The sequence below is a fragment of the Sus scrofa genome, chromosome 6, assembly GCF_000003025.6.
Source record: "Sus scrofa isolate TJ Tabasco breed Duroc chromosome 6, Sscrofa11.1, whole genome shotgun sequence".
Classification (NCBI taxonomy): domain Eukaryota; kingdom Metazoa; phylum Chordata; class Mammalia; order Artiodactyla; family Suidae; genus Sus; species Sus scrofa.
In genome coordinates this window covers 101,515,028-101,540,309 of record NC_010448.4, presented here as the reverse complement: position 1 = coordinate 101,540,309, position 25,282 = coordinate 101,515,028, and the positions used below count along the sequence as shown (strand labels likewise).

The 25,282-nt window shown below is 46.3% G+C and overlaps 1 protein-coding gene across 17 annotated transcripts in view; it reads right to left on the bottom strand.

The window, feature by feature from the left end:
- Nucleotides 1-25,282, bottom strand: part of EPB41L3 (erythrocyte membrane protein band 4.1 like 3) — a 250,802-nt gene that overhangs the window by 130,868 nt on the left and 94,652 nt on the right. For 2 of the 17 annotated variants that reach the window (XM_021096096.1, XM_021096101.1), the window contains exon 1: nucleotides 22,923-23,279. The exons of 6 other annotated variants lie outside the window; for them this stretch is intronic. The gene's annotated coding sequence lies outside the window, so the exon portion shown is untranslated. Of the gene's footprint in view, nucleotides 1-19,949; nucleotides 21,923-22,378; nucleotides 22,436-22,922; nucleotides 23,280-24,414; nucleotides 24,431-25,282 lie in introns of those variants that run through there. 9 more of the 17 variants (XM_021096115.1, XM_021096121.1, XM_021096124.1 and 6 more) reach the window with 9 other exon arrangements.

Here is a 25,282-nt window from a genome sequence, read left to right as displayed (position 1 = left end):
GGACCAGCTCTCCCACCCAACCGGGGACCCGCTGACGGCCTCTGCCCAGGGAAGGAGGCCTCCAGAACTCTATTGACCAGGGAGGGATTTCTCAGGCCACAAGTCACGTGGTCAAGGAGAAGGTCCATGCTGGTTCCTGATGTCAGCAACTGTTTCCCACGTGACTGTCTCAATAAACTGAGTTGTTACCCTTCCAGTACCAAAAAGGGGCTTTAAAACCATCTTTGATAGAAATAACTCTCGGGGTCCTTACACTTCTGTGACTCCCTAAACCCAAAATGCTCAACACTGAACTTCCACAACCGCCCTTCCATGGCCTGTGGCCAGACCCCTGTCCTGGGTATGGATGGTGTGAATTTGGGGAATGTAAAGTCATTTTAAGATCTGCCTGAAAAAGTTTCCTTTTCTCCTTACTGGAGCCCCAGGATGACTCCACCGAGGACACAAGGTCAAGTTTTGGGGGGTATTTATTCAGAAGTGTTCCAGGCATCATCAAGCACCAATATGTATTCAAGTCCCTCCTTTTAAACAAAACGGAACCACCTTGGACACAGGACTACAATGTGCTCTTTCCATCACCTGCACGGGGCACAGTCATCACCCTGTGCTCCCCAAACACCTCTCCTGACCCCAGCTCCTGGTTTTTCCCTTCCTCTCTGACTGCTCTGGGGTCTGCAGACACTGGAAGGCCTCAGGGCTTAGTCCTCAGAGCTCAGCTCTCCCCGAACTGCACTCAGTGGACTGAACCAAGCTCATGGTGCTAGATATTGTCACCAAGGTCCCTTATAATGAGCGCCTCCCTGGTCTCCCCCCACCCCAACCCCCCACTTCATTCCTTATGCATCTTCTAGAGTCCATCTCTTCAAATATCAGGTCAGGTCAGGAATTCCTCTGCTCAGAAGCTGCTGGCCACTCTTCATCACTCAGGGAAGCCAAAGCCCTGACACACGTGGCCCCACTTCCTCTCTGGCCTCTCCTCTATTCCTCCCCTGCTCTGTGCTCCCAGGCCATCCTCACCTCCCACTGTGTCCTGGGATCTCTCCCCCAGACGCCCATGGGCCCCCTGCGCCCCCACCCCCCAGATTTGCTCAAGCACATCTCTTCCCTAAAGCCTCCGCCAACGCGCTCTCTCAAATTCCAACCGCCCTCCTGTGCCTCCTCTCCTCTGCTATATTTCGTCCCTGACACTTAACAGACCGTGACTGTCCTATAGTAATTTATTATTTTCTGCTTCTCATCTCTAGAGTACAATGTGCAGGACAGCCAGGTTTTTTCTTTTTTTGGCTGTACACCTTCTAAATCATCATATACTCCGTCTCCTTCTGTGAGGATTTTTATTTGCTTATTCCTATTGCTATCTTCAGTTCCCAAAATAATGCCTGACATTCGACAAGAACTCAGCAAGTATTTGTTGAACTAATGAATGAGCAACATGTTCTGAACAATGTATCTTAGAAATTTCTTTATCAAGTGGAGAAAATGATCTCCTTGTATCTAACACTGACTGGTTCCCCACACTAAGGATGTAAGAATCAATGCAATCAGTCCCCTCTGCATGGACATATAGGGTCTCTCCATTCTTTTGCTAACTAGAAATAATACAAACAGGAGTTCCCATTGTGGCTTAGTGGTAATGAACCTGACTAGTATCCATGCGGATTTGGGTTTGATTCCTGACCTTGCTTCGTGCGTTAAAGATACAGCATTGCCATGAGCTATGGTGTAGGCCAGCAGATGCAGCTCCCATTCAGCCCCTAGCCTGGGAACTGCCACATGCCACAGGTGTGGCCCTTAAATAAATTAAATAAATAAATAAATAAATAATACAAACCTACACCCTATGTGGATACACAGCTGCACAATTACAGATTAAAAGGAGGATTAAAACGAAAAGAGTTGAGCTTTTTCATTTGGTACCAATATCTGAAACATTAACACTAGTAAGCAGAGGCTCACTACAGTGTCTGAACCCATTTGTTGGGTAAATTAGCAGGCAATGTGTTTGCTTGGCAAAGACTGCAGCTCTGATGTGTGTCAAGCGACAACCCGCAGTGAATTATTACAATAAAATTGTAGGGTTTATCAGAGAGAAAAATTGCAGGGACGACGACTCACGCTAGGCTTTGAGGAAGGAAAACAGGACTGAAACAACAACAAATTCTCAACAGTTGTTTTTAGTGAAAGTGCACAGCACGTTCCTAGCGAAGCCAGTCCATGTGGCAGTGGCATCGGGCAGGTCCCAGGGGCAGACGCGCATGCGCACAGGGATGACCTTGTGCCGCTTGTGACATGGCTCAGAACTCCCAGTAAAGTGGGGAGACTGACAATAACAAAACTCTTTCCTCTTCGGCCCTGTTCTCCCACCCATGCTCCATCCAATTCCTGACAGGTCCTGTCATTTCCCGTTTTTTTCCTTTTCAAAAATTGTCATTGAAAATAGTCACTTATCACTTGCAGCCGAGAACCTCGATTGAACAAATCCGGTGCCAAGTACTTTAAGAGCAGGAACTGGTGCCTCTGAACTGTTCCCCCCTTTGCCAAGCGATGATGCTGAAGCCACCAGCTGTCCCACCACCTCGGGGTCCCTAATGAGGCTCTGCAGAGCAGCACGGGGACTTCCCACGTCAGAGGTCGCCTTGCTGAGTCTTCTTGCAGAGCAACTGCAGGACCTCTGCTGGACGTGACCCTGGGACCGTTTTACTTTCAACTGCAAGGTCCAGTGACGCAGGATAGTCCTTGCTCTTCTTTGGAAAGGATTTACCCGCCTTTCTCTGCACTGCAGTGGACTCCGATGGACAGTCTCTGATCCCTCCCTCCCTCCTGTGGTGACTTAGCCCCCAGCCCCCTCTTCTGTTTTCAGGGAAACACTGGAAGGGCGAGTATCAGCATCTGTGGGCTCCGCAAGCGTTACAAATGAGCACAACCCAACCTAAAGTGTCCTCGGGGATCAGAGCTGTAAACGTGGTTCAGTAATAGGACTGCTCTATCTTTTGAGGCAAGTCAAGGATACTGTCTGTAGTCCCGCTTCACGGCTGGGCATCAGGACACATTAATAACAATACATAGTAAGCTGACAATGTTCCAAAGGTGTCAAACCAGAGAGGCCCCCAAAAGAACATGCTTCAAATCAAGGAGAAAGGGATCAAGGGCAGACAAACTAGGCCAGCAGATTTATTTCTGAGTTGAATAAATTGGACATATTTCCGAGTCACAGAGTATTAATTGAGAAGAGGCAATCAAGCCGCCTGCCTCCTAACAGAGCACAGGAGCTGCTCAGGGCACTTAAGCACCTCCCCGGGAGTTAAACTGTTCTGGTTAGAAAAGCCCAAGTATAATTATGCATCTTCCATCTGAATATCATTTTGTTATTCAGTAAGAAAAGATAAATAATGGTTTCCAAGAATTTAAACAATGTTTCCATGATCAAAATGCTATTTAAAAAGAACTATCTTGGGAGTTCCCTTCACGGATCAGTGGTTAACGAACCCAACTAGGATCCATGAGGCTGCAGGTTCGATCCCTGGCCTTGCTCAGTGGGTTAAGGATCTGGTGTTGCCGAGAGCTGGGGTGTAGGTCACAGGTGTGGCTGGGATCCGGCATTGCTGTGGCTGTAGCGGAGGCCAGCAGCTGTAGCTCCAATTCGACACCTAGCCTGGGAACCTCCATATGCTGCAGGTACAGCCCTAAAAAGACAATAACTAACTAAATTAATTAAATAAAAAAGAAATATCTAAACACTGGTAATGTGAAATCGGATTAATAATAAAATAGGTCACGGAGTTCCCTCTGTGGCACAGTGGGTTGAGAACCTGACTAGTATCCATGAGGATATGGGTTCAATCCCTGGCCTCACTCAGTGGCTTAAGGATCCAGTGTTGCCACTCCTTTCAATGCTATGGTGTAGGTACAGATTTGGCTCGGAACTGGTGTGGCTGGGGCTGTGGTGTAGGCTTGCAGCTGCAGCTCCAATTCGACCCCTAGCCCAGGAACTTCCATATGCTGCCAGATGGCCATAAAAAGACACATGCACAAAAAAGGTCATAATACTTTAAACTAGTTTCTCCCCAACTATGCTACACAGAATAATGTTCTGACATATATTATTGAGGGAAACAAAATTAGAAAATGCTACATGAAATAATTTTGGTTTGATTTTCTTCCATGTAACATCAGCCATGCACCCCTCCACCATCCCCAAAATAAAAAGTATGAAGCTGCAACTTCCACTCAGGACTTACAGACAGGGGATAATACGTACCCAAGAATGGAATTGCAGGCTTAGAGAGAACAGAAGATTAGACTAGAATATAAGCTCCATGAGGGTAAAGAGTTTCTGGTTTTTAGTTCACTGCTAAGTAGAAAAGTGGCAAATAATAGGTGCTCAAGAAATGCTTGAATGAGTAAGTGAATGCATGCGACTCAACTGGCACACAAAATATCACTGTGACTATCTTGGTCACCAAATATTATGAAATACTGGCAACTATTCTCAACATTAGCCATAAAAAACATTTAATCATAGTCTATAATATTAACCATTAAAAAATTAATTTGGAGCAAGAATGCAATGAAATGTCATCTAACAGGGGACCTCGGGAGGTTTTTTACAAGTCAGAGTTATCTTTGTAGAACAGAAACACTAACTCCTTTCAATGCCAGATAGATGTTGATAGTTATAGTACATATAATACAATCAATGCATAGCTGTACCTACCAGTGGTATTCATCACCCAAAGTATACACAACAGATCCTCTTTCAGAGACTATACATTTCATCCTTTTGTAGCTTCAAAGATGCACATGTGCAGTCATAACTCTCTTATCACAGGGTGTTAAGTTCAAGCCTTTTGAGCACACAGCTATCCCCTTAGTTTCTGACCCATGTCTGATTTCAACAAGTTGAAAACATGAATAACTAAAAGTGCTCTCATAAGTCATCCTAACTGGGACCAAAACGTCTTTTTTTTTTTTTTGGTCTTTTTAGGGCCACACCCACAGCATCTGGAGGTCCCCAGGCTTTCCCAATTAAGGAAAGCAAAGCACACAGAGAGAGGTTAACTTTCCTCTGACCACATAGATAGTATTGGTTGGGCTCTTAACGACTATGTTATGATGCTAACAGCTGCTCTCCTACGACCCTTAATTAGCAAAAATTCACAAAATTTTCTGGCTATTTCCATCAGTCATTTGCAGCAAACACAGCCCCTGCAGAGACCTCAGGGGTTCCCCTGTGCTAACCCTCCTCTTGACATCATGCTTTCTGGGCCAAGCAATAAGATCACGTTCTCTAATCTCAACCACTCAGAAGTCAAAGCTCCCTTCCTCTGTCCAAACACAAGAGCCCAGGGGACGTCACATACCTGGGAATTGGGAGGGGCATGAAGCCAAGGCCTGGTCACCTGCCTATCATTTAGCCAGGGAGCAGGCGGCCTGCTGACAGCCCCAAAGGATCACAAGAAAGGAGTATGGAGCAGTTCTCCAAAGCCACAGGGAGGAGGCGCCCGTCAGACTGAAAGAAGCCCTCAATGAACCTCAAGGGTGTGAAATCAATTGCCCGGCTTCTCTCAGTTCTTCACTTTTAATCATTTCCGAAGGAAACCCAGTTCTAACACAGATCTGCCATATTTCATTTCCACTTAAATACAAACCTGAGAGCAGCCAAGCTGCACAAGTTCCCCCCGTTCCGTGGCCCTTTCTTTTCTTTTTTTTTTTTTTAATTTTTTTGCCTTTTCTAGGGCCGCACCCGCAGCATATGGAGGTTCCCAGACTAGGGGTCGAATCAGAGCTGTAGCCGCTGGCCTATGCCAGAGCCACAGGAACGCGGGATCCGAGCCACATCTGCAATCTACACCATAGCTCATGGCAATGCCAGATCCTTAACACACTGAGCAAGGCCATGGATCGAACCCGCAACCTCATGGTTCCTAGTCAGATTTGTTAACCACTGCGCCACCACAGGAACTCCTCCAGGCCCTTTCTTACATTTGCTCCTTGCTGGGCCCAAGGCCTGGCAGCCCTGGGGCCGCTGCTCTGAGGGGTCAGGGGAGGGCCCAGACCACCAGTGCAACGGGGAATTTATCCAAGAGCAGGACCACGGCCTAGGAAACTTTCATGTGCCCCAGCACCATCTTATTTTGAAACCTGCTCTATCCAGTATTAGGAATATTAATAATAATCCTTACAATAGAATCCTGAGGTCAACTGCACTATAATTCCCTCCATGGAGATGCACTTGGCAGCACAGAAACTTCACATAAACCCAGTGAGGCTGGCAGAACCATCCATACTCTACAGGTGAAGAAATTGCAATTAAGAGACATCATGGAACTCACTGATGACGGCACTATGACGTCTGTGACTTATGACTAAACTGGGGTTTTCACGAAACATATGAAGATAATTTACTGCAGATCACAATTTTTCTTTTTTTTTTTTTTTTTTTTTTTTTTTTAAGGTCAGTACCCACAGCATATGGAGGCTCCCAGGCTAGGGATCTAATCCGAGCTACAGCTGCTGCTAGAGCTACCACCACAGCAACACTAGATCTGAGCCATATCTTCGACCTACACCACAGTTCGTGGCAACGCCGGATCCTTAACCCACTGAGCAAGGCCAGGGATCAAACCTGCGTCCTCATGGAAAGTAGTCAGGTTCATACTGAGCCACAGTGGGAACTCCCAGGAGAATGATCTCAGAAGGCACAGGCCTCCTAGCTCCTCTGTTATCACAGAATCCCTCACCTGATAGATAGCCTCAATTCCACTCAGTCATCTTTCCTTTATCAGGCCGATGCATTAAAGTCAGTACGTGGTCCTTCATACATCTTTGAAGAGGATACCTTCTATAGGAGAAACAGTCAGTGCACATAGGGTCACACCCGAGGTATATGTAAGTTTCCAGGCTAGGGGTAGATCAGAGCTGCAGCTGCTGGCCTACACCACAGCCACAGCAACACCAGATCAGAGCCACATCTGCAACGTACACTACAGCTCATGGCAATGCCATATCCTAATCCACTGAGCAAGGCCAGGGATCAAACCTATGTCCTCATGGCTACTGGGTGGGTTTATAACCCACTGAACCACAACAGGAACTCCTAATGAACATTTAACGTTTATGAGGATGGTAATGATGCTGATATTTCACTGAAATATTTTTCCACCTCATCCTCTTTTCAGAAGCAGATAAAAGAACACCAAGAAACAAGACTGCATCGGGCAATTCCATTTCACTAGAAAGCCATAAAAACAATTATTTCCGTCATTACAGACTCTTCAAAAGGAGCTTTAGAACATCAAATCTGCTGATCTGGGCCTGAGATAGAATCCTGACTGGCCAGGCTGAGCAATAATGGCTTCAAATTGAATAATGGTTGTTATCAGACCTCCTAAAACCAGAGAAGCTACAGATAGATGGATCCCAAAAGGTGGGCGCCTGCACATCTTGGTCAGAACTATTGGTGCAGGTCACGCACTGGAGCAATTTACAAGGAAAGACGATGGCACCTCAGGCCTCCGGGATCTTCAGTTATTAGAGAAAATCTAAGTGGATACCTTCTTTACCGCTCAATCAACACCCTTTGCCAACCAGACACATTCAACTCTTAACACTGATCCCAAAGGCTCATCCAAGAACAAGTCACCATTGACACCGAGAAGAAAGCATAACTAAAAACAACTTCATCAATGAAGAGAGACTATTCATTTTCACCAGTGCTTCCTGCCTACCTGGAGCTAAGGAGAAATTCCAGATCTCCACCCTCCTGAAGTTGAGACATGATACTCAGATTCAGAGAAAAGTTTAATTTTCTATAAAGAAACAGACATTAAGAATGGATAATGTGGTCCTACAGTACAGAGTGTGTGTGTGTGTGCACGCACGTGTCTCCGGGTCACTGTGCTGTACAGCTGAAATTGGCACAGAATTATAAATCAACCGTACTTTAAAACAAGACAAAAAACAAACAAGAAACAGAAAAGAGCAGCCATGAAAATTTTCTTATGGATAAGAAATTCTTCAAAACCAAGTTATAAATGATTTGGCCAGGAGGATAACCCACTGTCTACCCTTATACATCAGGATAATTTTCTAGAGAGCCCGAGTGAAAAATTATCATTCATTTGTCTTTGATTAGAATGCACACCTAATCAAAACCTCACTTATCTCCTTGATGTTTACTGAAAGAGCTCAGGATTGAAAACCAACCATACTTTGATTTTCTCAGCACTGAATACAGAGAGTGAAAATTAGAAGCGCACACATTATTTTCCAAATTACAAGAAAATGGAATATTCATTGGTAAGGAAAGAAAAAAAAAAAAACACACCTGTTTACCTTAGACGGTGCTAAAAATGGAAAGGCAAGAAGAGGGCTGGCCACATCCCATGTCTGGGAAGGTGCTGACACTGTGAAGTGTTAATTCTGGGGGCGGGGGAAAGGTCAACTACACTCTAATGAGCATGAAGAATCCCAGGTCCTAATTAATTGAAAATGATTGGAACCTGTCACCCTGGGAAGCACGGCTGAACTCAGCGCTCAGCGAAGGCAGGTTTTGACCTGGCAGACACACCACCTCCTGCGCATCCCAGCAAGACCCTCAGGCCACACAGACAAGCATTTCTCATCAGGGAGCCCATGTCTTAAGGTTATAACTAGCTATAATGCAACGTTAAATCATTTTGAACAAAACCACATCCACTAAATGAAGTGCTAAAGATGGATGGAGAACTCTCCTTTGTAAGTTTACGTTTTATTTTCAATGCTTCCTGAATTTAACTGTTTAGTGAGCAGCTATTATGTGTCTAGCACTGTTCTAAGAGGTGGGGGTCCACAGTGAACAAAACAGAGTCCTGTCCCCATGAATCTGATATTCTGGTTGGGGGTGGGGGGAGGCACGCAATGAACATAAATAAGTAAAATACGTAGTGATACAAAGAAATGTCAGTTGGGCAGGGGAACGGTGTTGGGTGGGCTGAGGGGTGGCAGGGAGAGAGGGGGGTTAGGTGCAAGGAGCACGCTGTGTGAATCTCTTAGGGGAGAAGGTCCCAGGCTCAGGGTCATGCTTCCCATGGTTCCAGGACCCTCTTCAGATACCAAAATCCACGCAAAGGCTCAAGTTCCGCCAATAAAAAGGCTAGTGTTTCCATACAACCCACTGCAATTCTCCCATAAACTTGAAATCATCCTTGGCTTACTTACAATACCTAAATGCAATGGAAACGCTCTGTAAATAGTTGCCGGGGGCAAATTCAAGTTCTGCTTTTTGGAACTTTCTGGGTTTTTTAATTTTTTAATATTTTTCAATACATTCTTGGTTGAATCCAGGGATACAGAACCAGAGGATACAGGGGCAGCTGTACCATGACCTGAAGTGGGATGCATGAGCCTGTCTAAAGCCGGGGGGAGGAAGCTGTGAACCATAGTTCTGTACCCGGTTTTCAAGCTTAAGGACTACACCGTGGGCTACACAGGCGCCTTGAGCATGGCTGGGTAAACAAAGCAAGCTGCAGAAGGACACACGGCACGATGTTTACAGCTACTTACACGGTGAGAACCACACCTCGCATAATTTAATATTACTGGGGGAGAGAATAAAAAGATGCTATGGTTTCGATAAACACAAATTCCACAAATTCCAAAGCACGGCTGCTTCTAAGAGGGAGGGAGGCACAAGTGTGAAGGAAAACTTGGGGAGATTACACAATGTGGGGTCACGTTTCATTAAAGTGAATGTTGGCTCTGGGGGTCATTCTATTGTGATCCAATCTTTCCATGTATCAGAAATTCTTCACACTATTTTTTTTTCTTTTGTCTTTCCCAAGGCGTTCACACCACTTTTTAGAAAGAATCTTCAACCCCATCATCTGAGCATCCTCTGGTCTCATGACCACCTGAGGCTCAGCCTGACATGCGTCTGTGTAACAGACAAGGCAGCACCAGGACTTCCGTTCACACGAGAACACGAGAGTATCAGAGAACACGAGACTGTTTTACCACTGCCGGAATCGTTTCCGTTATGAGGAGAAAGGGGACAAATTAAGGGAATGAAAAAGCCGTCGTCGCTTGCCTGGCATTCCGAAACTACACATTAGCGCCTTTTAGGATCTACAGAAAAGGGCTGCATCTAAGAAAATAAGGCAAACTCTCTTCAGTGCTTTAAACTAAGCTGCCTGTCACCGTTTTAAATACAGCCCTGCATTTACACAGGAGGGAGGTATTTTTAGCAAAGTCACCTTTGCTTCTCTACATACTTCTTTAAAAAAACGTGGATAAAAGGATCTCATATATTATAAATACGTACATATTTCATACCTCACTTACATGTGGGAGAGCAGTGGCACGCCCCGCTTTTCCCTGGGTATCTATAAGTCCCTGCCGAGGGTGTCGCCTTCCCCATGACCAACTCTCCTCTCATGCCCCCCACCCACCCAGGTTCACTCCATCCTCAGGACCAAAGGAAAGTGAGGCAGCAGAAGAATGAGATGCCCATGAGGGAGGCTGGTCCGCCTTAAGCCCCTTGCCGCAAGGTCACCAACATCAGGCAGCTGAATCCAAGCGGTTTCCGGCACAGAAGGGCCCAGGTGCCCAGGAACTCTGGGTGCTGCTCCTTCCAGAATGCGGTTCCCAGTGTGCCCCCCTTCCCTCTTTCCACTCTCCCATCCTGCAGACTCCCGTCGTGTGCCCCCTCTCGGACCTCGCCTCCCACGGCCTTCACAGCCTCCTACTGCAATGAGTATGAGCCTTGATTTTTGAAGCTGGACCCCTCTGGCTCATGGCATCCTGTGGGAAGGCTCCCGGGCACCTCTTCCTGGATGTCCCACAGACCCTGCAGACCTCTGCGCCACCATCCCTGCCCCAAGATCCCCCCTCCCCCCAATCCAATCTTACTCCTCAGCCACGTGCCATTTCTTTCAACTATTTGAACCGATGAAGCCCCTGCCCCTTGGCCCATGTATCTTCAGGTCAGTCCCGGCACACCCCTCCCTAACCCACACTGGACCTTCTTCTGCACCATGTGCCCACTCTCAGCCACGGTTCAGGTCCCAGGTTAGATCTCACTCCCTCTCCTCCCAGGACCACACCCCAGCCTGGTGAGGTGAGCTTCCTGTGCTTCTTGGAGCCCCCGTGCCCCATCACAGCACCTCTCAGTGTGGACTGTGACTGCCAAGCAGGCAGTGACATCTCTGTACCCTGGACAAGAGGGAGCTCAGGCCAGTGCCCACTGTTCATTTGGCTTCCCGCTCTATTGCTGATAGCCGCACGGTGCTGGCACTTAGTCCTCAGGGCGTACTGCACTGTCAGGAGAAGGGATGAAGGTACAGAACGATGGGAGCAGAGATGCAAGAAATCAAAGAAGTTCCTTCCCCTAAATATGTGCCATCCTAACTCTCTAAAAACACTGTGATGATTATCACAAGCATCTTACAATTTGAAAAGGTATTTCACAGCAACCACACCACTGGATCAACACAGTAACTCACAGAGAACGTTGTTCTACACTTTAACGTATGAATTTATGTCCCTGAGTGGTCTAGTGACTTTTTAGTCAAATCATAAACAAATCCAAGCCTTTGGACGTGACTCTCGTGCGCCCATGAGAAGATGAGTTGGGGCGTAGCCAAGTTCTGGGTTCTGGTTAATGAGAGCTGCTGTCCGAATTGAGAAAACTGAAAATTTAATGTAGGTTGAGATCAGAGGCAGGTGCAGATTTCGTAAAATGATGCTTTTACAAATTTGGGGAAACTTCTTTAAGAAAAAGATGATAAAATTATGAATTTAAAATTAACTACAAGTTTCATTAACTTACTGGTTACAGCTAAGTCCACATCTGAGTGGAATGGTACAAACGTCAAGGAGAAAGACGAGAGTGTACATTCTAAGAAAAATTTGTATCACAAGCAAGGTTAAGGTTCAGGAAAGAGGGCTGATGGGTGTCAAAGCTATTTGTTCCCCAGTTCACATAGGACCCTGGCAAGGTTCTGTACGAGGCCCAAGGACACACAGTTAATTGAAGGTGCCGTACGGGCTTGGTGCCACTAATAACCCAGCGTTGATACCACACTTACAGAGGAGGGGTGCAAACAAGGAAGGACTTAATAAAACGTTAAACATCCCCAAATGACAGTACCCGAAGTAGCCCTTTATACCCACTGACACTGTGACCTGGGCCTGCCTCCAGCATTCATCTACTTGAAACTGTTATTTATGTGTTTACTGCTGGTCCCCCAGCTTCAAATACAGGGTGCAGGAGAGCAGAGGCCTTGCTTGTCCTATTCATCACTATAACCGTAGTGCCAAGCAAAGTACCAGGTATGAAAGAAGCACTCCTTTAAGTATCTGTGGAATAAACAAACTGATAGATATTGACCAAGAAAGAAAACTTTACAAAGGCTCAAGGTGTCACATCATCAGCCTTTTCAGTTTAGATGTGTTGTTTGGTACATGCTGCTGAGTCTTTAAATATTCACTATCATTCTTGCCAAATGAGTATCCTGTCCGGAAAACAAACATAATTTCAAAGACGTCTGGCTGGTGGCCAAGCAGTTAAGAAGAAACACTGGCAGTGAGCTTGGGGAGGCAGCTGAGTCAGAAGACAGGGGTGGTTTGCTTTGTTTCACTCATTTTTTTAAGCTGGGTGACATGTGAACTGGACTCGTTTGGAAAAGAGAACTTGAATGGAAGCTGGTCGGAGTGGAGAAGATGTGGATCCATCCTGGGGGGCCAGTAAGACAGTCACTGAGACAGGGAGGTGGAAATCAGTTGCGGGGGGAAGGCGGGGGGGACGTCCATCATCTGACCAGCAACACAAGCTCTTCAGCACTAACAGGACCAGGGTAAGAGAGGTTACGATTCTAGCCAGGAGAAGCCTCAGGCAGGGAGATCACCAAGTTGAAATCCAACCCTTATACAAGAATATGTAGAACTAACAGGTATGGGAGTTTCCATAGGGGCTCAGTAGGTTACAAACCCAACTAAGATCCATGAGGACTCGGGTTCGATCCCTAGCCCCGCTCACTGGGTTAAGGAGCCAGCGTTGCCGTGAGCAGCAGTGTAGGTCGCAGACGTGTCTGGGATCTGGTGTTGCTGTGGCTGTGGTGTAGGTCGGCAGCTTCAGCTCTGACTAGACTCCTAGCCTGGGAACCTCCATATGCCTCGGGTGCAGGCCGAAAAAACAAACAAACAAAAAAGACAGAAATAACAGGTATGATGGTAAACCTATAAAACCAGTGACTGCTTCAGAGGACCATTTTTGCTAGAAACTGAGGAGAAAACGAAGTTATGAAATTTAGTGTACTAATATTCATATATCCCATCCTTGACCTTTGCAATATACTGTCTTAACGCTCTTAGAGGTGACTCCAGGATGCACGTCTGAAGGTACACGGAGAGAGAGAAAAAGCAATGTCTGCTGGGGGTGAGATTAGTCTTTGGGCTCGCTGGCTCTCTACCAGGACAGGGCCATGCTGTCAGGAAAGCTTCTTAAGACTCAGGCTGTGCTGCAGCTGTGGCTCCCAAGACTACGGGCACCCTCTCCAATTTAGCTTTGGAGCCTAAGAAACTGACGCAACTTAAATGTTTTGTTTTGTTGCCCCTATATCAAAGTTAAGAACCTCATAGTATCTTAAAAATGTATCTTTAAGACCCAAAAAACTCAGTATGATTTTGATTGGTAGAGTCACATTTGCTTATAGAAGCATCTCTTCTTCACTGATGTCACTGCATTTTTCTATTCTCAATCATAAGGAAAGAATACTAACTCCAACTGAAGATCTATTAAAGATATTTTCACGAGACATTCATTTCATACTCTTGACCGTTACGCTACGTGATTACTATCACGCCTATTTAACAGATAAGAAAACTAACCCTTAATCCTACGTTCTTAACCTTTCAAATTTTACATAATTTCCTAGGGCCAGAAAAGTGGTAAATGATGGACTGGCCATAAAGAAACCCAGACAAGGCTCCTTCCTCTATGCCAAGCATTCTCTGAACCATTAGTCCTGTCTACTGACAGTATTACCTTTCCAGATGTTTACCAGACAGTATCCAGTTAAGCTGGAAAGTCACAGAGAAAAGATTCCTTCAGATAACTATCTCCAAAGGTGGTCCAGGGACCACTGCATCAAAATCCACTGAAGCACCTGTTGGACACAGCAATGCCTGGCCCCAACACCAGGTCGGTTCAGTGAGAACTGCAGGTGGGTCCCCAGAGATTGCTTTTTAACAAACTCCCCAGGTGATTCTGCCACACATGACAATTTGAAAACCACTGCAGGCTAATTCTCTGCAAACTTCTACTGCTATTTGGAGTTTCCAATTTGACAAAATTCCGTCTTCTCATGGAGGGTCACCTTCTGCATTGTGGAGTCAGTGGAGGAAGGTTACAAAACGCCTCACTCCCCTTGAGGGTTTCCTCTCTGGAGTCTCACCATCCCTAACATGGGTCCCTGGGAACCAGCAAAGCAGGTAAACATGACCAGCTGAAATGAGAGATCATTACTCTGTGCCTGCTTGCACTCCACATGGCTCTAGATGTCTTCCAACATACAAGTCTCATTTCAACCCAGAGGCCGGCACCACCAATTCACAGCTGGGGGACCCTGCCAGAGAAACGGACAGACCTGTCTGAGTGACACAGCTGAAGGTTAGCCAACCTTTCAATCGATATTTTCTCGAACTCAATGCATTTCCTTTATTCTGTTCTCCCCAGGAATTACTGCTACCGAGCGTTTAAGAATTAAGGGAGGGAGTGCCCTGGCAGCCTAGTGGATTAAGGATCTGGCAGTGGCTGGGGTCACTGCTGTGAAGTGTGTTTGATCACCAGCCTGGGAGCCTCCATGTGTCAAGGATGTGGTCAAAAAAAAAAAAAAAAAAAAAAAAAAAGATTTTGGGGAAAAAAACTTTCCAAATGTCTGGGGCAGACAAGTTAGTCAAGTTTATTTTTCTAACTGTATATTTAGAGTATTCCTCTTAAAGAGTAATTCCTCTTATGCGTACGTTAATAAAAGTCAACATCTAAGAGCACAAAATAATGGGTTCCATTGGAGGTGGCGTGGGGATCAAGAATCGTCTGTAAGGCAACTACCAAAAACGCCCTCTCTGTGACATAACTAAGACGAAAACTACATAAAAGCAGGCAGCTTACAGGCCCATCCTGAAGCTTCCAGAGTGTGTAAGGCAGGACCCAACAGAAGTACAGGTGCCACTCCAGACACAGCAGGGCCTGGCCTCAGAAGGCTGTTTTCCGTAACTATGTGGATGCAGGGAAAACAGGCCTGGATGGCAAGTAAACCATGTGCTTTTCAAACACATAAGAGGGGCCCACAGCCAGAGAATCTGCCAGGAGCTGGTGAGCAGAGTCTGACCTTTGCTAACCTCCTGCTGCCGAGGACAAAGGGAAACGTGTTTCTCTCTCTCCCACCTCCCAGACTACCCCGGACTCCAAAGCATCTGGACCCTGAGTTCAGGCTGCTTCGGGTAAAGGCTCTGGCATCCGCTGCCCCTGGGGGACGCGCAGGAGGCACATGGGATGGATGACAGTGGGCACCAGTCCTCTCAAGACAAGACGCTCTATCTCAGTCCCCATTAAGAAATCAGCAACTAGGAGTTCCCGTCGTGGCGCAGTGGTTAACGAATCTGACTAGGAACCATGAGGTTGCGGGTTCGATCCCTGGCCTTGCTCAGTGGGTTAAGGATCCGGCGTTGCCGTGAGCTGTGGCGTAGGTTGCAGACACGGCTCGGATCCCGCATTGCTGTGGCTCTGGCGTAGGCCAGTGGCTACAGCTCCGATTCGACCCCTAGCCTGGGAACCTCCATATGCCGCGGGAGCGGCCCAAAGAAATAGCAAAAAGACAAAAAAAAAAAAAAAAAAAAAAAGAAAAAAAAGGAAATCAGCAACTACATGGCTAACGGGTGGTTGTTTTAGTTAAAACTAAATACTCACGCCCAATATTGCCATGTACGCAATCATCATTAGAGACTTTAGTTTTGCTTAATGTCCTGTTTCATCACTGCTCTCTGACGTGTGTGCAGCAAGACAGGGATGAAGAGTGTAGGCAGTGAGCATCGGGAGGAGGAGGGCCTGGGTGACAAAGCTCCCAATCACCGGCGCCAAGGTCATGATGCAGGTATTGCACAGGACCCAAGAAAAATATTTCTTTCCCACAAAAATCATGATGCAGATAATGACGTGAATAGCTGAAAAGCTTCCTAGTACATACCGGGCAATAAAAAAGAAAAGGGCTCCATATTAGTATTTAAGTCAGAAGTCTATTCATGTCAAACATTATGAATCTGGCACTTGTGCAAAACAAAACCACTGCTGTTAACGAGGCATCTGCAAAGGAGCAGGTACTACGTTCAGGGCTAAGGCATGTGCTGTATCCTTTAATCCTCAGGCCCTTGAAATCTAAGCCTTGTGGCCATTTTTTAAATGATCAAATAAACGCAAGAAGTCAAGAGACTTGACCCTCGTCACAGAGCGATTACATAGCAAGGCTGGGAGCACAACCTAGGTCTGATTCCAAGACCCACCAGCATCTACTATGCATGGAGAGAGGTAGCTTGAGGAGGATGTTGCCAAAATATTAGCAGTAGCTCTCTTCAGAGATTTCTTTTGTTTTCCAATATTATTAGAAAACATTCTGAAGCCGGCACACGTTAACTTTAATATATGAAATAACAAAGATATTTTCATTGGAAGGATAAATAGGAATGAAAAGCATTCTCTCTTCCGCCTATCATATCAATTTTCACCCTAAACAGTCCAAAAGTAATATTTAATCTTCAACTAAATATGAACACAAAAATATATGAGAAGTTGCCAAAATATTAACCATTGAGAGGAAAAATCATTCAACTTCCGAAATTTTTCTGGATTAGTCCATTAACAAAAGACCATCTGCCTCCAGACCCTTGTTCTTCTGATACATCCTACTTTTATCACCAAACATTGTCTTTCCTACTCCACTACTTTCAATGGCTCCCCAATACCTAGCAGAGCCCAGAACATCCCTGAGACTCATATCCATGATCAGACCTCACCCTCTCCTTAGGCTGATCTCCCACTGCTCCCTGGTGTAAAGGCTACATTCCAGTTACATGTAGGTCTCTTGACTTTTGGAGTGTTCCATCTGGAATATCTTCTCAATGACTAATCTCTACCAAAGTCCAACCATCTTCCAAGGACCAAGACGGAAAAGCCAAAATGGAAAATCAAGTCCACTCAATAGATTTTTCCTACAAAGGGATGCACATAAGAAACCCAAGGACCAATACAAAGAATGGGCCATGTGAAAAAGCACCAAACATCATAAAGCAGTTTTAAAAATTTGCATAGCCAAGTGACAAACCATATTTCCAAAGACTCTTACCATTAATTGTAAGAGATAAAACGATGTGTGGCACTCCACCAATTAAGCAAGGACTCCAACGCTGGAATTTTTATTTTCTAGTTATCTAGAGAACACTTTTACATTTATTTAGGTATTCTGTGCATGGGGAAAGAGAAACAAAATACATTGGCCAAAGTATTCCGAAAGTGCTTTACATGGTCAGATTCCGACTCTTTTGAATTGCGTGCCACTCTGTTAGGGGGTCTAGGCTTTTACATGATACTGTCTATGTTTCCTCGTGGAGGACGCACCATTTGTTACAGCGCTGGGTTATTGTCTCCAAGATTTTCCTCCAATCAAGTGACAAGCCACTCTCAATTTGTGATGCACGCATCCAGCCAATGAATTAAGTTGCCAGCTTTCTCTCTGCCATATGGCTGAGAGCAACTGTAAGACGTAGCCCGAACGCAGAGGTGTGACAATGTGAAAAAAAAACAGGTTTGTTTTAGCAAGGATGAAATCTGGGGCTTGAATAAAACACACAAAGTCACTTGGGGAGAATGAAAACATTGTGTACATTAAAATAATGACCAAAGAAGAGATCTGTAAGAGAAGCCAGTTTTTCTCTTTTTAGTTCAACGTCAGGATCAATGTCGTGGCCCAGCCCTATTTCAGCTTCTGTCACACTGCAATCGGACCCCTCTCCTCCTCTTCTGAGTGTTTCCTCTCCACTGATGGCCTCTGTGGCACCAATAAGAGTCTCCAGGAAGGGAAGCAGGCTGCCTGCACATCTTAAAGAAGCCCTTCTTTTTTCTCATGGTACCTGCGGTGTTCTCTTCCCTGAGCAGGCAAAACCTCGAGAACCTGTCTAATTTGAGCTACAGACAGAGCCACAAACTTGTTATGAAGAGGACCGAGTCATTAAAAATAATGACGGCATACATGAGTCTGAAAAATCCCCTTTTTTAAATAAGTGGCCATGTTTTTTAAGCCTTTTCAAATATTTTTTGGTAGTGAAGCCTAAGTCACAAAAGGCTTCTTCTTTTTTTTTTTTTTTTTGTCTTTTTGCCATTTCTTGAGCCGCTCCTGCGGCATATGGAGGTTCCCAGGCTAGGGGTCAAATTGGAGCTGTAGCTGCCAGCCTACACCACAGCCACAGCAACTCGGGATCCGAGCCGCGTCTGCAACCTACACCACAGCTCACGGCAACGCCGGATCCTTAACCCACTGAGCAAGGCCAGGGATCGAACCCGCAACCTCATGGTTCCTAGTCGGATTCGTTAACCACTGAGCCACGACGGGAACTCCAAGGCTTCATTTTTTATTCAATTCCATAACTAACTACTCAACACTGAGTGTTTGGACCTGCACTGGTTTGGGGATTAAACTCCTAGAGAAATAAGTTCCTCCTCAAACCAAGCTCTTTCAACTCAGTGTAAGTGGAGAGAAAAAGCAGCACACGAGGCAGGCAAATATCACATCTGTTTTCTAGACTAAATACAAACCTTTCTGCTTTTCCCTTTTCTTTTTTTAACATTTGTAAGGAAGGGCTACAAGAACAATGTACCAAAATGTCAGCAATCTAAAAATTAAGTTGTCAGCTTTTTCTCCGTACCTCAAATTACCAAAGAATTAGTGCTTTGGTGCTAATAGAAGCTTACAGTTCTAAAGTGTGCAATTTAACCCATCACTGTAAAGTCTAAGAATGCAGTACAGAAGACATTTCAACAAAGTGAGCTGCAGACTGTGGTACCTAATTTCAACTTCTCCATTTGTGCCATTCTTGCCATCTCCTTGCCTTCCCTTTGCTTTGGAAATGTGTTCTGGAACAGCAACACAATTTGATGAGAACTGCCCAGAGCTCCCATATGCATAACACACTCACATGAAAAAAGGACAGTCATCTTACCAAGGAGGTGGAGAAAAAGCCGGGGCATCTAAGGCTGTCCTGTGGGTTTTCTCTTCCTTATGCTCACATCACACTGGATTCAGAAATCACCACACGAAATGTACATTACAGCTTCAGATTTCAGACTTCCTGTTGTAACCGATTCAACACTAACTTGGGTGAACCCTGCCTGTGATCATCTCTGCACTAGAATTCTCAGTTCGGATGAAAACGCTAAACTATAAAATCATTTGCAAATAAAGCAAAAACTTAAACAGAAATCAATTACCCCCAAATCACTGCAGATATCATCTACACTTCTGAAACCCCTCGCTTTTTCCATTTTTTCCAATCACCAACCACAAATGCATCCCTCAAAAATAAATTGGAAAGAATACTGCCTCCCCAGGAGACCATATCTTGATAGACACCACACACCTTTAAAAGACAACACTAATAACCTAAGTCAAGAATTTAAAAAGAATGCTATTTTGGTACAAAAAAGAGAGCAAGACATACACCGACTCCATGCATTAACATAAACTCATAATTTAAGTATAATTTTTAGATGCCCCTTTTAAAAACATCACAGTATTTTCTTCAATAGAAACAACAGTCAATGATTCAATGACTTCTACTGCACAAAAACCCTCTTTTCTTTCTTGATCTATAAAACACACTCTCCCATGCAGTCTTGCACCCACATCCAATGCTCCAAACAATACCTTATGGTGCAGTCCAACTTGAGAAAGGAGAGTCTCATGCATTTATCAGGCCAAGTTACAGCCAGCAAGATGCTTCAGACGTCTGATTTTGCCTGCCCCACCCTTGTTTCCTCTGAGCCATAGTGATGTCACAACACCAGGCAGGGCAGTGACTTCACTGCTCCAGCCTCCGCTTCTGAGCGCACAGTTCTTTGCAGCCAAGGCTAATCGAATGACAGTGAGCCCCCCAGGAGTGTCTGATGAATTCCCAACAAATTAGCAGCTAGGGAGCCTTTGGAAAGAAACAGATACTGCACTGGCACCACTAAATCAAGTGGTGCCAAAGATAAATTTGACTCATGGTTTTCCATAGGAAGTCTGTAACCCCTAATAAAGCTGCAGAGGAAAAGTGGGGTTGGATACTTGGAAAAGGCTAGAGATGAAAGATGCCCAGGCAGTCGAGTGCTTAAAAATTCTCTCTCTCCATTAGAGTCAAATTCTCACGGAAAAGAAACGTCTTTATTTTTCAGTCCACTCTTAGAGCTCTAGTTCACTGAAGAGTATGTGAATTCTAATTTTGTGTATTTTAAGGCTTTTGTAAAAAATCACTAACTTAAAAGATAACTCTTCATTTTACAACACACAAGAAAATACAGTGGACAGCCTGTCCCTGTCATACTTAATTCAATACACAGTAAACCCATAAAGGATTCACAAAATACTGACAATTTCACATCTCATGGTACATAAAGGGTTACCTCTCTTCTACTGGAGTGGCCCCTTAATGCCTTGGACCCACCAATGTTTCAAAATCAATGTATACATAAAATAAAACCAGATTAAGAAAAAAAATCCCAGATCTCCTATTTCAACATGATTCAAAGCTGGCCCAAGTCCAAGCACTGTACAGGAATTGACAGAAACTGCTTTTAACCTCAATCACATTCATGCAGAAGAAACACCTTAAAAATTAAATGTAAGTATTTCACTGAGACACTAACCTTTGACCTGTCTTCTCAATCCTTTACCTCCAAAGGAAGAGCAACTCTTCCCTTACTGATAAATCACTCCCAAAACACGTTCTGTTTTGCCAAAATCATTTGCCTAAAGTGTATTAGCTACATAAACTGTATTGCAGTAACCAGTGCATCTGGCATTTTGCTTTTCTAAATCACCAGAAAATCATAATGCAAATGAGACTATTTAGTATTCAGCTATTTTATTTTCATTAACTGCCTCCTGAAATTAACAAATTAAAATCAGGCTTCTCAATGTAGGATTTATTTCCTCTCACAATAACTTTGTTACTCCAACTAAAGTTTTAAAAGTTTGATGCCAAAATTAACATGCATTAAAAAAAAACCCTGTCTGAACCCAGATATCAATCACCTCCCCTTCCCAAGAGTTCACTCAAGCCTAATGTGCTCTTTTCTTAATAAGGCTTTTCACCTTAATTGGTGCTGCGTTCAGAGACCCCAGATCATAAATGGAGTTTTATTGTTTCTGTTTCCTTGAGACTTTAAAAATCAGTGTAAAATTCAAAAAGAATGTCTTCAGCACTCGGTTTGATGATTCTTCTTCTAGGAAAATTAATGCTATCAGGAGATACTCCAACACACACCTGGCCGCCCCGTAAAGCCTAAAATGGGCCAAAAAAGGGGACCGGCAGAATTTCTGCAAAAGCAATTCCGCAAGACTAATGTAAAAAAAGCTGAGACACCGGCTTCAACACGTAACGCAAGCGCCGCGTTAGCAGGACTGCCTGGCCCTCTCAGGATTTCTCAGGCGGGCCTCCACGCGTAATGAAAACCACATGTTTTCTTTATCACTCGATTTGTTCTGCAACAATCACTTCCCAACTTTAACCCCAGCCTGGAACTGGAGGAGAGAGACCCCCTAGACAACTTTGGATCTGGAAATCTGAAAACCGAAAAGGCGAGAACGCTCTCGCGGCAAAGGAGCACAGAGACAATTTACTAGGTAACCACACCCACCGCATTGCAGAAGCCGTGAACTTGGCGGGGGTGTGGGGGGGGGAGGGGGAAGGGAAAGAGGGCGAGATAAGAGGGGAGATCTGAAAGATCCAAGAAAGCCGGCCTTCGCGGCAGGAGCAGGGAAACACCCGCCAGGAACTGACTGAGACCCCGACTCCCGCGGTCCCCAGCCCCGGTCTCCCCGCCCCCAGCCACCGCAGAGCCGCCCGCACACACGCCTCCCCAGGCAGCTCAGCCCCGCAGGCGCCAGGTGAGCAGCGCTGCCCGTCGCCCCTCGGCCCCGCAGGTGCCCCGGCCCCGCGCCACCGCTTTAGACCGCCGCCTCCCCCTTCTCCCCCGCCTCCCGGCTGCAGCCCCCGCCGCCGTCCGGGGGCCGCCGCCCCACTTCAGGGAAGCGGACAAGTTACATAAAAGCGGCCGGCAGCTCCCAAGCGGGGATGCTTTGTGCGAGCGCACCTTACCCGCCCCGCGCCGCGTCAGACCGCTCAGAGCACCGGGACCAGCCCGCCGCCGCCGCCGCCGCCGCGCGCCAAGCACCCCCCCCCGCCCCGGGCGGCGCCGCAATGTCGCCCCCGCGCCCCACCCCCACCCCCCCGGAGGGGTCACTTAAAACATGGCGCCCGGGACCCGGCTGGAGAAAACGGACCCAGCGGGGTCCCGGGGAGCTAGTCACCCCTCTCGGCCAGGGCTCCAAGGCAAGAGGCCCCCAGGCCGGAGGCCCGATCGGGCTCCGCGCGCCCGGCCCCGCCGATGCTGCAGCGTGGCAGGCAGAGCGGGTACGTCCCCGGGAGCGAGGCGCGGCGCCCGGGCTCGGTCCAGCAGGGGTCCCCGCTGGGGTCCCACCGGGCGGGGGCGGGCGGCAGAGCGGCGCCAGAGCCACGCGTACGCCGCGCAGCCCCGCGCCTCGCCCCCGGCCTCCGGGCCGCCCCGCGCACCTCGCGAGCCCCAGACCCCTGGAATTCCCCCGACCTCCGCCCCGCTCCTCAGGCAGAAAAGTTACCTGGCTGGGCCGGGGGCCGGGCGCGCCGCGGCGTGGGCACTGGGCTCTGGCGCGCGTCCTCTTGGCGGTGCGCGGAGGCTCGGGCGTGGGGAGGGAGCCGCAGACGCGGGCCGCTTGCCGTGCTCCCCGCCCCCCTTTGCAGGAGACGCGGAGGCTCCGCGGGCTGCGGCGGGGCACACGCCCAGGGACTGCGCGCCCGGCCCGCCGCGGGGGAGGGGGCGCCGCGGGACTTTAGGACAGTAGCTGTGACTGCCTTCTCCACCCTGGCGCGGGGTCAAGCTTGGGCACGACGCCTCCTGACCGCTGCCAATCGCGTTAGCTTTTGGATTTCCACTGCGATTTTTGCCCGGCTCTCAATCCGTCCCCCACCCCCTCCCAGACACCCCAGGGAAGTGGGGGAGGGTGTTCCTTACCTTCAGGTGAGTTATTTATTGGCTTAGGAACCGCAGGGTGGTTTTTTTAAAAACACATCCCCCTCTCTTTTCGAAAAAGAAAAAAAATCGCATTGGCGGCGTTTTGCACAGGGTGGGTGCCCCAGAAATACCAAGTTAATGGAGAAAACCTGAATTAAAGCCTGAAGGAGGAGATTTCCTGCCTTTGGACAGCCTCTTCTCTCCCACCCCCCTCTTCCCCTCCTCCTCACCTCAAACTTGCAGTTACTGGTGGTCTCCTAGTTTCTCAGCTTAAAAGGGAAGTCATTATTGATAACGCTTCCCACTGAAATAGGGGCGGGGGGGGCGGAGAACAAGGATTTACAGGCAAAAGAAATTATTCCTGATCGGTTCACAATATCAAAGCTCTAACCATGTAATCAAGGCACATTTATTAACATGTTTAGGGGCCTCTCCAAATACTCCTAGTCATCCCTCCAGGAGCTCATCGACTCACAGGGAGAGAGAAACGGATTTAGAGCATTGCATTTACTATCTGGTGCCAAAGATATGGTGCAGAGTAAATGGTTTGGGGGGATCTTCTGGACCTAGTCTGTCAATGAGGCCCCTGGAAGTGGGAGGACTTGGCTTGAGGTCCCAAGACAGGGAAGATAGATGGCAGCAGAAAAGGACAAGGGAACCATATGCAATATCCTGTAAGAAACCACCATGGAAAGGAAGAAAAAGGAGGGGGGGGGGGCATTTTTCAGGTTGTATAAGAGAGAAGGAAAATTGTGGTTGCTCTGTTTCTGTGGTGTTTATGAACCCAGACCCATATTCTATAGAAGATGTATAGCTTTGGGAAATTTTGAGGAAGAAAATGTGACTTAAGTCATGTTATAGGAAAAAATATTCTGATGACACTGTAAAGACTAGAAATCATGGGCAAATACCAGGGCTAATAGGAATTGATGATGGCATTGTCCCAAATACCCGAGATGACAAAGACCTGAACTGTCTTGCAAGTGACAGATCATGGTGACAGTCCAAATACTGGATGTGTCTGGCAACTACCTGCGTTAATTTCCTATCAGGACCACAAGAGTGTTAGAGACACATACCTCTGTACAGATGTGGCTGTGTGTTGCACAGAAGATCTGTGAATAAAGAAAGGATTTATTTTCCCTTTCTGTGCACACACTGAAGCACTTGCCTTTAAAAGTGGCCTTGACCAAACTATTGTTTACAACATACACTACATTGGCATTATCATTTGAGACACAGATGGTTTCATATTTTCATTCATTTGATTGCCATATTTTTTTTAATTGGAAGCAAACTGTTTTCTCCCTGATTCATGAATCTTAATCTTTCTGGTGAGAAGGAAAATCAGCAATAGTGTATGAATGTCTATTTTCTTGGAAGAAAATGTTTGAGTACTAAATATTTTTTAAAGTCCCTTGCTATTTATCCTCATATTGCATGGACTTAAAATAAGGACTAAAAACCATACTGCTTCATAGTCTAATAGTAAATCTGGGAATCAATTATTATGAAACCTTTTGGATTTCACCAAGGCTCTCTGCTCTTCTGTTTTGCTTTTCCTAGCACACATAGGAAAAAGAAAGGCCAAAGGAAAATTCATGTGCACCCCACAGCTAGCTCACCAGTAACTTGCCTGCATTTCTGTAGTGGATGCTCTTCCTTCTACCTTGTTAATATCATGCCAAAGCCACTGCTAGTCATCTGTCTCCCCTCAGTGCCTCACTGGGTACATTGCAAGCAAGCACTGAACATTTTTGCTAAATGAATGAGTGGACGTCAAATAATGAACTAAGTTGTCACTTGACTCTGAGGGTTCCATTTCCTCACATGTAAAACAGGACTCTTTCTGAAATTCCTTATGTTTCAAAAACGATTGTGTGCCATAAAATAGACGTTATCACATACATAGCCATATATATATATATACACACACATACATATAGC